Here is a 16,524-nt window from a genome sequence, read left to right as displayed (position 1 = left end):
GGGGGCAGGTATAGGTGGATTTCTGTGAATATGAGGTCAGCATACTCTACACAGTTAGCTCTGGGCCAGCCAGGGATGTATAGTGAGACCATGTTTTGAAACAAAATAATATAAAACCTCCAAACAATCCAATTAAATAATCAACCAACAAAATAAAAAGCCCTCCAAGCCCCCCAAAACAAAATCACCACCACAAAACCCCATCTCTTTTTTTGAGTTGGCCACCACAAGGATTTTGGAATCAACACACACCTCCTCTCTGTCTGGGCTAAGCCAACGCTGATGCAAATCTCTGCTGCGCTTCTGAACAATTCCACTCCTGTTCTTTCCCCAAGTTGTCTTCTTTTTGGATGCATCATTCTGCCAGCTGTTCCTTGTGTCTAAATGCCCAGTCACTGTATTTTGCACAAGCTTGAGATCCCAAGGGGTGTCCTTAGTACCATGCCTGTTGGAGAGGGGCTTGAAGCCCAGAGACTTATGTCTGGTTATGTCGGGAATGTTCCATTTGGCAGACATCTACTATGAATCTCTGGTTGGATCTGCATCTGCCCTGATTTTGTGTCCCTTTTCAGACTTTTGAACAGCTACAGCGTTTGTAGTTTGAGTGCGTAGAAATGGGCTAATTAGCCCACTTGCCTACTAGTTCTCTGTTTGTGTGGCACCACCTGGCCCAGAGTGTGTCACCCCTTTAGAGTTCCAGACAATGAGACAGGGCAAACGATTACATACCAAGACTTGCAATTAGAAATTTCAAAATGTTGCCCCGGAGCTGGCAAGTAACCCTCTGCTTGACAGGAAAAGTGAAGGCCCTGGGAATTTCCTAAGTAAAATATATATTTTTTAAGGCAACTCCAAAAGAGCAACTTCCAGAACCCAGCATGTATTTTTATGGTCAATGATCATCACACTTCCTACCTGGTGACCCCATAACTCAGTGGTCTATCGGCTCGCCTTTCTACCCCCAAAGCTGTTCAGCCTTTGCCAGAGCCCCTCTTGTGTTGTTCCAATTTGTTTCTCATGGTTGAACTTACCTCGCTAATGTCATAAACTCTGAGGATAGGAAGCTGGACTATCTTTGTATTTCTTTGCCAGGCATGTGGTAGATGTTGCTAAGTTTTTCTTTGCTGAGGTGTTGAATGTGTGTGTGTGCATGTGTGTGTGTGCGTGTGTGTCTGTTCAGGGTGTGGATGGGGTGGCAAGAACATATGAGGCCTCTGAGGGCTTTGTGACTCTGCTGGGAACACCTTAATGGCATGTACAAAATTTTTTATTCTTGAAGTTGCTGCTTTTTTACGGTTCCAATTTCTGACTGACACTTTCCCTTGATTGCTGGATCAATGCATGCTCTTAGCTGTAAGTTGGAGATGTCACCATTTTCTGTTAGAATTACACATTTACATGGGACAGACCTGAAGGCCACACACTTCCAGTACTTATTCAAAACCCCAGAAGCTCCCAGGAGCCTCCTGAGGTAAGGGATACCTAGAATGTTCTGGCTTTTCTGGAGACACATTGGCTACTCTTCTGTTTATTTGGAATTCATCTGTCGATGGCTGTTGCAGGGAGTATGCGTGAGGAGAGGTAGGGGCAGGGTTAGGGAAGGAGGCAGAAGGGAAGAGGAGGGATCTTCCCTGACAGTGCTCCAGCCAGCTTTCTTCTGAGTCTGAATGGGTTTCTGGAATCTGATGTGGCTACATGAATAACTTGTCTTCAGAAGCAAACACCATCAGCCTTTTGAGACTTCCGTTGAGGAGGGTGGGAAAGTCGTGGTCACTGGCTGTTCTTAGCTCAGGCAGGGGGAAAGGGAAGCACATGTGAGCCTCTGATAATTCTCCTTGCTTTCTTCCCTTCCCTTCTGTTCTTCAATAAATCACTCAGGACAACCTGTTTCTCTTTAGTGGTGTGTTTTTCTAGGGTTCAGCCTTTGTTCGAAATTCTAGACTGAGAATATTCCAGTAAATATGGTCAACCTATGTGCAATTATACTGGTATGTCAACTTTGTCCCTCAGAACTGGGCTTGCTCTGGTTAACCAGAGCTCCTCCACCCCCACTCAGAAATAAGACCTCCTGAGGAACCTAGTGGAGGGCCTACCAGCCAAAGCCCTGCATCTGAAGGGAGTAAACAAGCCCATAATTACTCCTTGTTTAGGTCGGAGCTCAGGAGGGTTTACATTCAAGACCTCAGCTGGCTCACACAGCACACCAGTCTACGGAAAAATGAGCCTGCTCCTGGGTCCCAATGTTGCTTGTCCAAGGGTTTTTGGTTTCACAGGCGTCTTCTGGGACTCAACTTTGTGACTACTGATTAGAGAGTGGGGTTCCTCAGTTGTGAGAGGTGTCTCAGCCCTGAGGTTTGGAAGTTGTACCTTTTGAGAAACACAGAGTGTAGGTCTCTGGAAGGATCTAGAGATGTTGGGCAGAGAGTGTTCTGAGAATCACAACATTCCCAGGAACCATCTGGGGATCTTGTCCTGATGCAGAACTGAATGTAGAGACTGTCATGGGCCCAAAGCACATTTCTAAAACACTCCCAGAAGGTGTTCTTGCCATGGTCCTTGGGCCACACCCTAAGCAGCAAGATTCTACACCAAACTTTTCATTTTGTGAAGAGTAAAAGGGAGACCCAACTGTTGGAGGGCCTTCTGGGTAGAACAGAGATAGCCTTCTTGGCTGTGGTGTTGTCTTGGCTGTGCCAGTGTTGTTAGCAGGAATGGTGTGAGCCTCTTTGGAGGCAATCCTCTTGTGAACACATCTACAATTCTGGAGTAGGTAGCTCTTTCCCTGACACTCAGGGGTGGACTTGGAACCCCAGAGGCCTTAGGATAAACCCATCGGCATCCATAGATTGGAGTCTGGACGAGAATTTCTTTCTTACAATCACTAAAGGGTGGAGGGAAGAAAGGATATATATTGAGCCACTGACTGCCTATTGAGAGACACAGATAGTTCCTAACCCCAGCCTACTAGGTGACAAGTTTGTGGAAACATTCAGGATGACAAGTAGGATTTGGGGTCAATATATGGGGCACCATGTGTGTTCTTAGAAGGAAACATAGACTCCCAGGTTCTCTCCTTGGCCTGTACTCACCTTCATGAAACTTTTGACAAATTTTCTAGACCCTAAGTGAAACAAGTGCAGAATGTTATCTAACTGGACACAGGGATTAAGCCATATGCCCCTTTAAACTTATTTTTACACTGTTAGAAGTTTGTCTTTTTCTCTTCTGGGAGCCAGGGCCACAGGGCAGTCAAACAATATGACTAATGACAGGCGCTTTGGAATACACATTGGTTATATGTTTTGGAGGAACTGGAGACCAAGAGTATTGGCCTGAATCTCCATTGCCAGTTGGAGACTAAAAAGCAAGCATTTGGGTTCTCCCAGATTTAGCCCCAATAAAATCTCTGGTGCCTGAAGACGTGCATGAGCTTCCGTGATTAGCAGCCATACATTTTGGTGAGGAGTCGCTGACATATGATGGCCTGGGCAGACTGAAGCCAAGAACCTGCCAGCTAGAACCTGCCAGCTAGTCTCCCTGACCCTTCCTGGCTCTTCCCTTGGATGATTCATATTCACATTATTTTGCTATACTAAAACTTATCCTAACTATAGTGCCTTCTTGAGTTCTGTGTGCATCTAGTGAATTACTAAAGTATTTGTGGGGAGCGTCCAAATTTGTAGCCGCTTGTGATATGTGATCGTCCAACATGTCCCCACGTATGCGGTTAATATGTGAAGCCAGGGTGATCTTGTGGAGTCTCTTCCCACAGACTTTGAAGTTAGCTGAACTCATAACAGCAGTAGCATGCTGATTTAGCAAATATTCTTAGGTAAACAAGAAAAACAGCTCCTTTGATGTAAGCCTTCTGGGTGGTAGAGTAGATTAAAGTCCAGGGCAGGATTTAAGAGTGCATTTTGGAGAAAGACATGTCTCATGATGGAGTCAGGCACCATTACTTTCTGACCAGTTTGTTCATGCTACTTACCACTTTCTCAAAGCATAAGACATTTGTATGATGTGCTAGCATTGAATGTGAGCAGAGAAACCAGCATGGTGCCACATGTGCAAAGCACAGGCATAGAGCACACATTCTGTACATTGCCGCCTAGCTGTTGCTGGTCTCATCATCTGTGGCTTTGTTGTTAGTGTTCTTTCTCTACTTACTTACTTCAATACTTTGTCTTCTTCAAATAGACCTTTTAGTGGTCCAGACTGATGTGACTATAATAGTCTACTAAAATAAACTGCCAGGAATAGGGACATTAGAATTGGGTGTTAGGCAATGCTAGAAGAGGAATGACTGGGGTGCCTTGTCTCCAGAGTCTCTGTGGGGCTGCTGTGGCAAAGAGGAAGGTAGAAAGATTGGGCTGGGTCATCTATAGTTAAGAGAACTGTTACTGCTATGTGATGCCTTTATACTAGGATAAGCAATAGTCTAGGGAGAGGGTGAAGAGATAAAAAGGACAGCAACTTGCAGGCCCGAGCAGAGGAGAGGCAGGCCTTGATCGCTTGGTGTGATTCACTCATCGCTACATCCTCACTGGTCCCCACTTAGTCAGCAGAATGTTCACTCATGGAATGTGTCCCACACTGGAAAGCGCTGGGGCAGGAGTGCAGGTGGAATCTGTTCCCGCTCTTCTATCCACACCTGCTCTCCCTCTTAGTGCCTCCAAGCACTAAGGTGCTCCTGAGCCAGCTGTCCTCCGTGTCTCCTCTTTTCTGCTAGCACTTTATTAATAATAAGTGTCATAGATGTTGCCCTCAAAGAAGGCTATCTTTTCACTAAAGAGCCTTCTTGAGCTCTGAGAACAAAACTGTATTGATGAGCTATGGTGCTAAATAACATAATAAGCAATGATACTTTAAAAATATCATACAGAACAAACAATGTTTTGTCTTCCAACCTCCAGTGAGATACTTACATTCTTGTCACTTACCTTTGAGCACTTCAGCACCCCAAGCTCAAAGCAGGAAACCAAATTGTTACTTCAAGTCCAAATCATGGTTCTGACATTGACCTCAGCTTCTTCAAGTCCCCAGGCATTAGCAGGGTTGTCTATCAGGCAGGGATACCTATGGAACTTACCTCGTGGGGATCTAGCAAAGAGTGAATTGCTTCCAAATATAAAAAAATCATGAGACAAATAGACTTTGTGTTAGGGCACCCAGGCTCCTGATCCCATAGTGCTTGGATTGCACAAGCTGACCACTGGCATCTTGGGATTCCTCAGAGTTTAAACTAGTGGTCTGAGAATCAGGCAGAACAGATAAAGACATGGAAAACAATCGCTTTTCATGATTCACCAAATCTGATTTATGGTTGGAATGTGCATGGCACAGATCCTCTTTGGCTAAATAATGAAAACCAACATTCTCTTGAGCTTGAAGCATTTTTTGAACTTGATCTTCTATGGTTGGATCTTGAACCAGAACACATTTGAAAGAACATAGTGGAGAAAGTAGGGATCAACCAAGCTATGGGACTTTAGATTCCTTATAACTATGGCGAGTCTCGGTTTCTCCATTTTTGTTTGTTCTCAAGACAAGGTTTTTCTGTGTAGCCTTGGCTGCCCTGGAACTCACCATGTAGACTAGGCTGGCCTCAAACTTACAGAGATCCGCCTGCCTCTGTCTTCTGAGTGCTGGGACTAAAGGCATGCACCACCACTGCCTGCATGTATGTATTGTCATAGTGCTTCCAGGTGAACTGAGTGCTGTGATGCACTTGAAGTGTTTTGGAAATGTGTGGAGTCAGACCATTGTTTCTAGAAGATGTGATAGGTTCAACACCTTGCCTGAGGTGAATTAGAGGAAGCATGTGAGTGCCTCAGGGCTACTAGTGAACTAGCTCATCAAGCACCCCTACCCTCGCAGGTCCAGTTGTCTTTGGAGCAGGAGCAGACATGTGTCTTTAGCGTGTGGGTTTTTGTTTTCTCTGCTTGGTCAAGTCTAAGGCTCTGGGCTGCAGGCTGGCTTTGGTGCAGTTCCACATTCAGTAAATAAAGGATTGGTTTTGTGACTCAAGCCAGGCACATCTCATGTATTTGAGAAATGGGTATTCTATAATTTGTCTGGAAGGAAATGTTGAAAATCAAGACAACTAAAGGCTAGAGAACAAAGCAGGACAGCAGGGGACAAAGGCTGCTCGCTCCTGGGCTGACAGCTACACCAGCCAACGCCTTTATCACCACTACCCTCAGTGACACCAGCACCACTGCCTTCAGGTGAGATCATATAAGGAAGCTGATTGCTTGGCTCCATTTCCCTCTTCTGTAAATGGAGGGACAATAAGGAGTTGAGATTCCTGTAAGGATTGGATGAGTTAGGTTAGTAACACAGAGAGCTTCAAAGGTTCCCAGTCCTTTTGCTCGGCAGGTGCTTTGGCAGGTGATATTCTGGATGTGGCCTTGTATGTAAAGATCTAGTAGGGAAAAGTAGGTGGGCTGTTTGGGATCCTGTCCCCCATCTCTTCTGTAAATTTCCTGTAAGTCACTGACTAAGGGACAATTGTCCAAATACCACTAATTTTTTAAAAGTAGCAATAGACAATAAATATTGGGGAGGATGTGGGTTAGGGTAAAGCCTTAGTCATTGCTGGTAGTAGTAAAGATGAAAACAGCCATTACAGAAGTCAGTTTGGAGGTTTCTCACAAAAGAAGGTTGAGTAACCAAATGATCCACAGCTGGATATATTCCCAGAGAGCTCCATGAGTGGAACCAACATAGATGTCCATCAACAGGTGAATAATAAACACTGGGTGCATATATAAAATGGTATATTATTCAGCTCTTTTTAAAAAAAAAGTGGAATCATGAAATTTGGAGGAAAATAAGTGTACTTAAAGTAACCCTAAGAAATGGTACCCAGTCTCTCTTTCTTCTTCATATATGACTGCAATGTGTACATGTAAGCAGACATATAGTATAAAATTTACAAAGGATGATTGTAAATGACAAGGACTGTAGAGTGAGGACAGGTGACCCAGCAGCAATGGTTTTCTAGTGTTGACTCAGCCACAGGTTTTGTTTTGTTTTTCATTCAGTTAGTGTATAAAAATGTAATGGTTAAGGAGGGTATAAAATCCTGAGTGAAAATCACAGTGTGGTGATTTTATTAAGAAAAGCAGTGATGAAGGTGTTCCAGAATACCTCTCCTGGGCATATATCCAGAAGATGTTCCAACCGGTAAGAAGGACACATGCTCCACTATGTTCATAGCAGCCTTATTTATAATAGCCAGAAGCTGGAAAGAACCCAGATGCCCCTCAACAGAGGAATAGATACAGAAAATGTGGTACATTTACACAATGGAGTACTACTCAGCTATTAAAAAGAATGAATTTATTAAATTCCTAGGCAAATGGATGGACCTGGAGGGCATCATCCTGAGTGAGGTAACCCAATCACAAAAGAACTCACACAATATGTACTCACTGATAAGTGAATATTAGCCCAGAAACTTAGAATACCCAAGATATAAGATACAATTTGCAAAACACATGAAACTCAAGAAGAATGAAGACCAAAGTGTTCCTTTGTTCCTTCTTAGAATTGGGAACAAAACACCTATGGAAGGAGTTACAGAGACAAAGTTTGGAGCTGAGACGAAAGGATGGACCATCTAGAAACTGCCATATCCAGGGATCCATCCCATAATCAGCTTCCAAACGCTGACACCATTGCTTACACTAGCAAGATTTTCCTGAAAGGACCCAGATATAGCTGTCTCTTGTGAGACTATGCCGGGGCCTAGCAAACACAGAAGTGAATGCTCACAGTCAGCTATTGGATGGATCACAGGGCCCCCAATGGAGGAGCTAGAGAAAGTAAACAAGGAGCTAAAGGGATCTGCAACCCTATAGGTGGAACAACAATATGAACTAACCAGTACCCCCGGAGCTCGTGTCTTTAGCTGCATATGTAGCAGAAGATGGCCTAGTCGGCCATCAGTGGAAAGAGAGGCCCATTGGTCGTGCAAACTTTATCTGCCTCAGTACAGGGGAATGCCAGGGCCAAGAAGTGCAAGTGGGTGGGTGGGGGGGTGGGTGGGGGAGCATGTGGGGAACTTTTGGGATAGCATTGGAAATGTAAATGAAATAAATACCTAATTTTAAAAAAAGAAAGAAAATTACAACAACAACAACAACAAAAATAGAATAATTTCCGAAACAACTGTTTTCTTCTGGCTGCTTCTTCCCAAGGTCAGGTTGCAGGTCTCAGAGCCCATTAGGTGTGAGTGAACATGTGATTCATTCTTGTACTGTCAGCATCCGGGTCTCGGCTGTGTTCTAGAGCACAAGGCCACACTGTGCGCCAAGGTGTGTCAAGTGGCTCAGACTTTGTCCCTACTCCACCTTCTCAGTACTGTAGGGAACTTGCCTCTCTTCTGTCTTGTTCTTCAGAGCTCACTATAGGTGGGCAGCTTCCAGTTTCTCTTAGACTGCCACCCCCCCGCCCCAGCCCGTTTGTTTGTTTATTGATCATTATCATTGCTGATACCAATAACGGTTTGCACTATGTTGAGAGCAGGAGGAGCAATCTTGCGGTCTTCTTGCTTTGGTGATCCCACTTGGAAAGACTTTGGAGGATTTCCCAGGAAAGCATGTTGGTCTAGTTTGGAAAGTTCGGCATTGCTTATTATGATTCATTTGCCGGACAATTCAATCATCGTGGCACTTCAGACACAGCATTCCACCTCCCCACGAGTACTGATGTTAGATTCCGAGGCATTGGATTTCAAGAGCTTAGTGTAGATGCCCGGAGGCCCAGCCTTTGCTGGAACTGAGCATCCTGACTGACCCGGGAGCCATGCCTCAGAGCCCTGGGTCTGTGCAGCTGCTGCCAGTGCCCCGAAGGTGTGACCTAACAGCAGTGAGGTTTCTAGGAAAGCTTTGCTCTGTACTCTCCCCCCTCTCAGAACTGTTTTTATAGTACTTCACTAAGAAAATAAAGATTGTTTTGTTTTTCCCTCTCTCCAAACACCCAGCTGAGGTTTGTCCAGTGGAGTTCCACCCCCCATGCCAGAGAGAAGGGAAATGCCATCCTAGTGACTTCTTATTGGCAACTGCAGTGGGGTTGGATGAGGTTGCTCAGGTATAGTACAGCATATTCTTAGAAACTGGGAACATTCAGTCTGTGTCTCAGCATTTCAGACGTGGAAGCTGTGTCAACACTGAGGTGACTTTTCACAAGTCTCCCAGCCCCTTTGCTTCTCAAACTTTCAAGAAAAGATGTATTTTCTGAGACAATGTTTCAAACTGTCTGAGGACCCTGTAGTATAAACAGCAGTTCAGGTCCCCCACTTCAAGATTCAGATACTCACACCTCGCCAGCAGTGCTGCTGCCAACCACTCCTGCTGTGCTTTCCCCACAACCAGCCCTGGCAGAGGGAAGTGGCCTTACCCAATCCTGCTCCATCTGCTAGAAGGCAAGCTGTATCCAATTGATGTGGATACAGGAAAGCAGGCTCCATGGCGTTTATGTGGGGCAGTTTAGGAGGACATCTCCCTTGCAATCCCAGTGGGACTGGCTGAAGCCTTTGTTACAAATTTACCACACAGTTCACCTTCCCGGCCTTGCCCTTCCTGCAAGCCCATCTTCTCACAGAGTTTTCCCAAAGAGTGCTGCTTCCTCATTCCCGTGGGACACTGAAGTGACAGTCCCAAACAGAGGCTGAAGGGACAAGGGTAGACATTTGACTAGTGAGACCAAAGGTAAATTCTTGTGTCCTGCCCCTATCTACTGCTCTTTGGGGTTCAACTGGGAGGTTAATGGATGTAACTGTGTAGAGTAGAATGGATGTTAATTTAAAATAACAAGAAATAAAAAATATCATTTACTTACTTTAAATAAACAACTTCTTGGAGGTCAGATGCTATAATGGAGCCATCCTGTGATAGGATTTGGAGTGCTGTTTCCAGAATGTTCTGGAAAATGCTACATGCAAAATATGATGCTTTGAAAATAAAGCTTTAAGCATGTGTGCATGTTCATGTGTGTGCATTTATGTGTGTTTGTGTGTGTGCACTTGTGCGTGTTTGCATGTGTGCTTATGGTTGGTAGTTTGGGGAGAAAGTCATGCTTATTTGAGCAAGGAAGGCAGTGAGAGTGAGTTTCTAAGAAGAAAGATTACATAATTTTTTTTGTCTTGTGACAAAGTATTTGGCAGAAGCAGCTCAAGGAAGGGTTTGTTTTGGCATGTGCTTTCTGAAGTTTTGTCCATCATCAGGATGAAGGTGTGCTCAGTGGCTTCATCAATGGTAGTGAGTGAAGCAGAGCTTGTCACGTGGCAGCATATAGGAAGCAGACACCACAGGATGCAACAGACACTTAACAGGTAACACATTTGAACACACAGACACACACACACAGACACACACACAGACACACACAGAAACACAGACACAGACACACACATGTACACACAGAAACACAGACACAGACACACACATGTACACACAGACACACACACAGACACACAGACATACAGACACACACACACATACACTCTCATGCGAATTCTGGCTGTATTTTCTAGGAACAAGGATACATTCTTACATAATGACAACATACTTATTATCATGCCTCAAGAAATTAGCATATGCTTTATATCTGAAATTCACTACCTACTGTATTTACAATTCTTCCAAAATGTCTTTGCTTTCTTTCTCTCCCTGTCCCCTGCCCTTTCCTTCTTTTCTTTCCTGAAATGCCACCTCCCATCACCCTCTCATTCTTGCATGTCCCTGTTAATTTGATTCCTGCCTTACTCCCTAGTTCACTCTGTTCCACTATTAGACTTAGTTCTGGGTCTCAGATCTAGGGCTATCCACATCTTCTCAGGAACCACCCCTCCCCCCATGTCACCATGCTACACTCCAGGTGAACACCATTCTATTAGGTTTGGGTTCTTGTCCTCTCCTCTTTAGTGAGTCGAGTCCTGTGCTTGGGCTTCAGACAAAGTCTTGGGAACACCCAGAGACTTTCTGCCAGATATTTAGAGGTGCAGTTTGCTCCATGGAAAAGAATCTTGTCAGTACAACCCCTGGTCATGCCTAGGGGCATTTGGTAAGGAGCAAGTAGCCTAGAGCAACAGGCTATAGGAAGTTTTTGGAAAGTTTTGTACCTAAACACTTCAACCCCGCCCAGACAAACTGTTGTTTAGGCTACTACTGATGTCATTTCTTAACAGTATGTATTTGGATGGCTTCATCTCCTGCTTCCAGTAAATCCTATAAAGAACAGCTTGAGACTTTACCAGGCTATCAGCCATGAGTTCAGATGTTGTTCAGAAGGAAGAACAAGTTTTCCCTTTATAGTCTCTAAGACAGCTAACAGCCTCCAAGACCCAAGAACACATTCCAAGTGAAGGGAACTCAGCAGCGAACCCTGAGAACCACTGTGCCTTATTTACCTGTTTCCTCGTAGTCACTGAAATGTCCTTCAGTGGTTTCTTTTGAGAGCTGTCCTTTGAAAGAACACCAGGGATGGGGCAGATTTTGTACACACTATCAAGAAGCCAGAGGGTTAAGCAAGCTGGCAGAGCAGGCTGGGGACCCTGGGCAGCCAGTCCAGTCTCACTAGGAATGCCCCAGGAGAGGCCTTGGGTGGCCACTGATAGTGTAGCCCTGGAAGCGGCACTTCTGAGGTCTTCTTAGTGTTGTAGGACAGGAGAAACTGCTCCCAGATTCTGTCACAGAGACTTCCGACCCCGAGCAGCCTAGAGGAGCCCTCTCATCAGAAGCAGGTGCACCTTTGTTTTTTCCTGGACAAGTGGCCGAGGCAGGACTAGGAAAACCGAGTTCTCCTTACCTATAAGTCAGAAAGCAGAAGGCTCATTTTCATGCCCCATATCTGCATTGTGAAAGTAGTGAAACAAAACATGCCATGGGATTCCAGTCAGACAGGAGGGCAACTCCTCCCCTTGAAGAAGAGTGGAACCCCCAACCTTCTTAGAAGCCCCACTCCCACCTTCCTCTACCCCTCAATGGCCCGCAAAGGGAGCCTGGTGTTCTACAAATTCCATCTGGAACATGAAAACAAAGGAGTGAAACACTAAACACTCAGACTCAGGCAGAAAATTGATGATTTGGAATCCAGGATAGAAGGCGTTTTGTGAACGCTGGTCAGCAGTCAGAGGAAGTGATGTCAGTATCCTGTGTTTGGATAGCTGGGAGCAGAGCCACAGAAAGACCCTGAAATTATGAGGTCTATTGGGTCTGACTAAGGCTAAGGGGCCTAGAGAAACCTGCGTTCCCTGGTTGTCTGCCTTGACTACGGGAAGACAACGGAGCCAGCGACACCAAGTTGAACACATCCCCTGTGCCTTCTAAAAGGCTTGTTTCTGTTCGGTTTCTATAGGCTGCGTATGCTTCCTAGAAATCTGTGATTCTGGTTGTTGTGAGAAGTTCTATGCTGTCCAGTTCTCATTTAGAGGAAGATCTGCTTGTGCTGTTTCCATTGTACAAGGAATGCATGAATATTTGATAGGGCCCAAGACCCGTGGAGAAATTCCTTTGAACTAAAATCAGAAAGATAGGCAGAGTAGATATTGGACTTAGTTTTGAGAAGCCTGAGAGATGGCAAGGTTGGAATTTTTATTAATTTATTTATTTTTTATCCAGCTGACAGTTTTGTTTGCATAGTGGGTTGATGCAGCTGTTTCAAGGAATTTTGCTGTTGTGCCTTCTGTGGGCAAAGCTATAGATGGGGTTGTACAGAATTGGGTTTCTTCTCTGACTTCACCAATGCCTGTTGCAGGTTCCAAATTTCCCTACATAGCTTGAGGCATCCCATCCCATCCAGGCTAACTGGTTTTCTTACAGTTTCATGGTGCAGCAGGATGTAGCGAGAGTCCATAGACATGAACACAACTCATTTCTGTTGCCAATGGGATATGTGTTTTGGGCAATTTTATGGAGTCTCTGCAGCTATTAGATTATATCAGTGCCTTCTCAAAGTGCTCTGATAGGACCACTTGTGACATGGTAGTGTGTGTGTGTGTGTGTATGTATGTGTGTGTGTTTATGCTCTCCATTGATAATCTAAAAACATACTCAGGGTTGGCCACCACTAGATTAGAGACTTCAGTGTCCAAATAACTCCATACCTCCTTTCAACATCCTTGACCCTGAGTAACTTTGCATAGAGAGGGCTAGCTCTTTACTGGACAATTTAAAATAATTGTTTGGGGGACATGACAGGTCCATTGTAATCATGAATTAACAGCAACTGTAGTTACCTGCATAAGATCTGTGCAAGGTGAAGCCAATCAGCATTCCTGTGTAGATGAGGGACAGATACATGAGTTTCCACCCCTAGGAGAGGAGCTGTTGACAGATGAATGCATAGCCCCATGCCTATGCATGTATGAGGAGCACTAGATAGAGTCAGCAAGCTATTAAACAAAATTAGATGGCCGGGCATGGTGGCGCACGCCTTTAATCCCAGCACTCAGGAGGCAGAAGCAGGCAGATTTCTGAGTTGGAGGCCAGCCTGGTTTACAAAGGATAGCCAGAGCTATACAGAGAAACCCTGTCTCGAAAAACAAAAACAAACAAAAAAATTAGATGAAGTTGGGTGGAGTTGGAGTGGGAGAGCAGGTAGACAGGATGACTAAGTATATTATATACATGTGAGAAAGTCTCAAAGAATAAAAAAAAAATATTTAAAATAAGATTGTTTAGACTGAACCTTGTGAAACCATGAGAGTCCAAGAGAGATTTCAGTGTAGGTGATGCAGGCTCAAATAAAAGTGATGTGGTCGTGCATATTTTTAATCCCAGCACTTGGGAGGAAGCAACAGGTGGATCTCTGTGGTTGGAGGCCAGCCTGGCTACATAACAAGTTCCAGGACAGCAAGAGCTACAGAGAGAAAGAACTGGTCTCAAAAACTCCAACAAACAAAAAGCCATCCTGCGCACCAGTTCCTCAAAATGTCATCTCCTGCTTTCGTGTGACACTGGGGATCCAATCCAGGGCTTGGGCTCTGCTAGGCAAGTGCTGAAACACTGAGCGGGTTCCCAGCCATTGGATGTCAGTTCTTGTCAAACAAAAGTGTGATGACTGGCGACTGTATGAGAACAATTTTTACCTTTGTTAACGACAAAACACATCGCTGTTTCAGGGAGACAGCTCCTTCCGTTTATTTTCCTCTGTCTAGTTCTCCATGATGTAAGCATGGTCTAGATCTTTCTCTCAGGGGAACTTCTCTCTTCCATTTACCTGAGGAGAATATGGCTGAGGCAGTTTACCCTGCCCACCAAAGAACTAAGAGTGAGAGCTCTGAGATTGGAGAGAGGACAGAAAAAGTCTTGCTTGAAAACCTGTGCTGTGCTTCAAATAATTGTGGTGTGTTAAGTTATTTCACTTTACTATGTAAAGTTTATGTTCCTAACTGAATGCTATAGTGATAGTGTCCTGTACTCAGGTTGCTTATCAAAATAGCTTAAAGCACTTTTGCTGGGAGAAGCCATGTGAGCCAGGGCTAGACGATGTATGCCTATGAGCTGGAATGTCAGGGCTGATAATGTCAGTAAGTGTTCCATAGTAAGAAACCTGTTCCTAAGAGGAAGTTACTGCCTTCAGAATTATTAGCATTTATAACAAGCTAGGACTATAATGTCTGGTCATCCAAGACCACAGGGAGGATGGTTTTGTGATACAGAAAGTTGGAACCTGAAATTTTTCCTGTGAAGTCCAGAAAGTGCTGCCAAGTGAGTGGGACATCTGTGGGAACAACTGTTGGTGGTCCCAAGTCTCTGTGTCTGACTGTGACATTTACCTGTGAGTGAGCCTCTGCAAGTTATCACCGTAAAAGCCAGTTTTAGGTAAATCTTTCTATGCAGGATCCAAAGACAATGGCTTAGAGGTCGGTTCTGGTCAAGAAATGAAAGTGTTCTGCCTAGACAATGGGAGACACTTTGGAATGACGAAACAAAATTGCTTTTCAACAATGTCTCCAGTTTTATTGACATCTGTGAATTGTACAAGTTTGATGATGTTCAGTGAGCTATTACCACACATGTACACAGAGTACACTGATCAAATCTAAATTATTTTTTTTTACCTTCCTTCCCCTTTCCAACCTCTAGAAATTACGATTTTATTTTCACATCTACTTTTGTGAATGTCTACTTGCCTTTCAGTGTCTAGTTTATTTAACTCAGTGTGATATCCTTTAGTTCCATCCATTTTGCCTCAAATGACGGGATCTTATTCTTTATGGCTAGATAATTGCCCTTACAGATACAGCACATTTTCCTTCTCCATTTACGGTTGATGGACATCTAGGCAGAGTATGCAGCTTAGCTATTGTGTAACCCCCAATGTCCTGATTCTTTTCTTCCCATTCTAGTTTTACATTCATTGACTTACATATTGATTTAGACATTTATTTATTTATTTATCTATTTATTTATTATTATATGCATGAGTGTGCACATACCATGGAATATATGTGGAGGTTGGAGGACAATTACAAAAGTCAGTTCTCTCCCTCAGTGTGGGTTGCAGAATAAAATTCAGGCAGCCAGTCTTGGTAGCAAGTGCCTTTATCCTCTGTGTCATTACACATTTTTTAATTCCTCAAAGATCACACAGAGAAGGTTTCAGGACAAAACTTCAGATTGTTTCAGTGTTCTGGAATCTCCCATAGTAGACCCAAGGAGAGTCAAGCTTATGGTACACTGTAGGCTTGTTCTTCCATCTCCTTTCCTCCCACATATGGCTGCTCCAGTGTCTGTCCACTGCAGCTGTCAACAGCTAGCCTATTATCAACTGCCCCTGTGAGTCAGAGGATGTCTGACCTTCAGGCCTCACCTAAGTGCCATTGCTACTAGCCCTCCCCAATACCGTGGCAGTGAAGTAAAGTATTTAGGCAAAATGGAACAGTTTGGAAAGAGGCCTGAAGCCTGGAGTCAATGCAAATGTGCAGAAGTGGAGATTTGTACCTGTTTGTGCCATGAGCAGTATTGGGGGGGGGGTGCTTGTCCTGTGAGCTAACTCTGCGAGGAACATCTTCATCTGGGTGCACTATAGCTAGAATAGCTTCATATTACTGTTCTCTCTCTCTCTCTCTCTCTCTCTCTCTCTCTCTCTCTCTCTCTCTCTCCCCCCCTCTGTCTCTCTCTCTCTCTCTCCCTCCCTCCCTCTCCCTCCCTCCCTCCCTCCCTCCCTCCCTCCCTCCCTCCCTCCCTCCCTCCCTCCCTCCCTCCCTCCCTTCCTTCCTTCCTTCCTTCCTTCCTTCCTTCCTTCCTTCCTTCCTTCCTTCCTTTCCTTCTTTCATAATTACAGCTATTTTAACCAGAGATAGCTGTTTTAAAAGTTAATAGGTTTTCCATTTGTTTTAAATCTAGAAGACACATATACACACGATATTGATATTGTGAGGTATGAAGACAGAGGAATATCATTCATCATCCCTCACACAATTGTTTGTTTATTCCCTTAAAGTCCTTTTATCTAGCTGAGGTCACAGTGCCTCACAATTTCTATTTTTTCCCCACTTAGCCTGTGTCTGTT

The sequence above is a fragment of the Mus caroli genome, unplaced genomic scaffold (genome assembly GCF_978045245.1).
Source record: "Mus caroli unplaced genomic scaffold, Mus_caroli_1 scaffold_13, whole genome shotgun sequence".
NCBI lineage: Eukaryota > Metazoa > Chordata > Mammalia > Rodentia > Muridae > Mus > Mus caroli.
The sequence above is the reverse complement of the archived record's forward strand: the minus strand, read 5'-3'. Positions refer to the sequence as shown.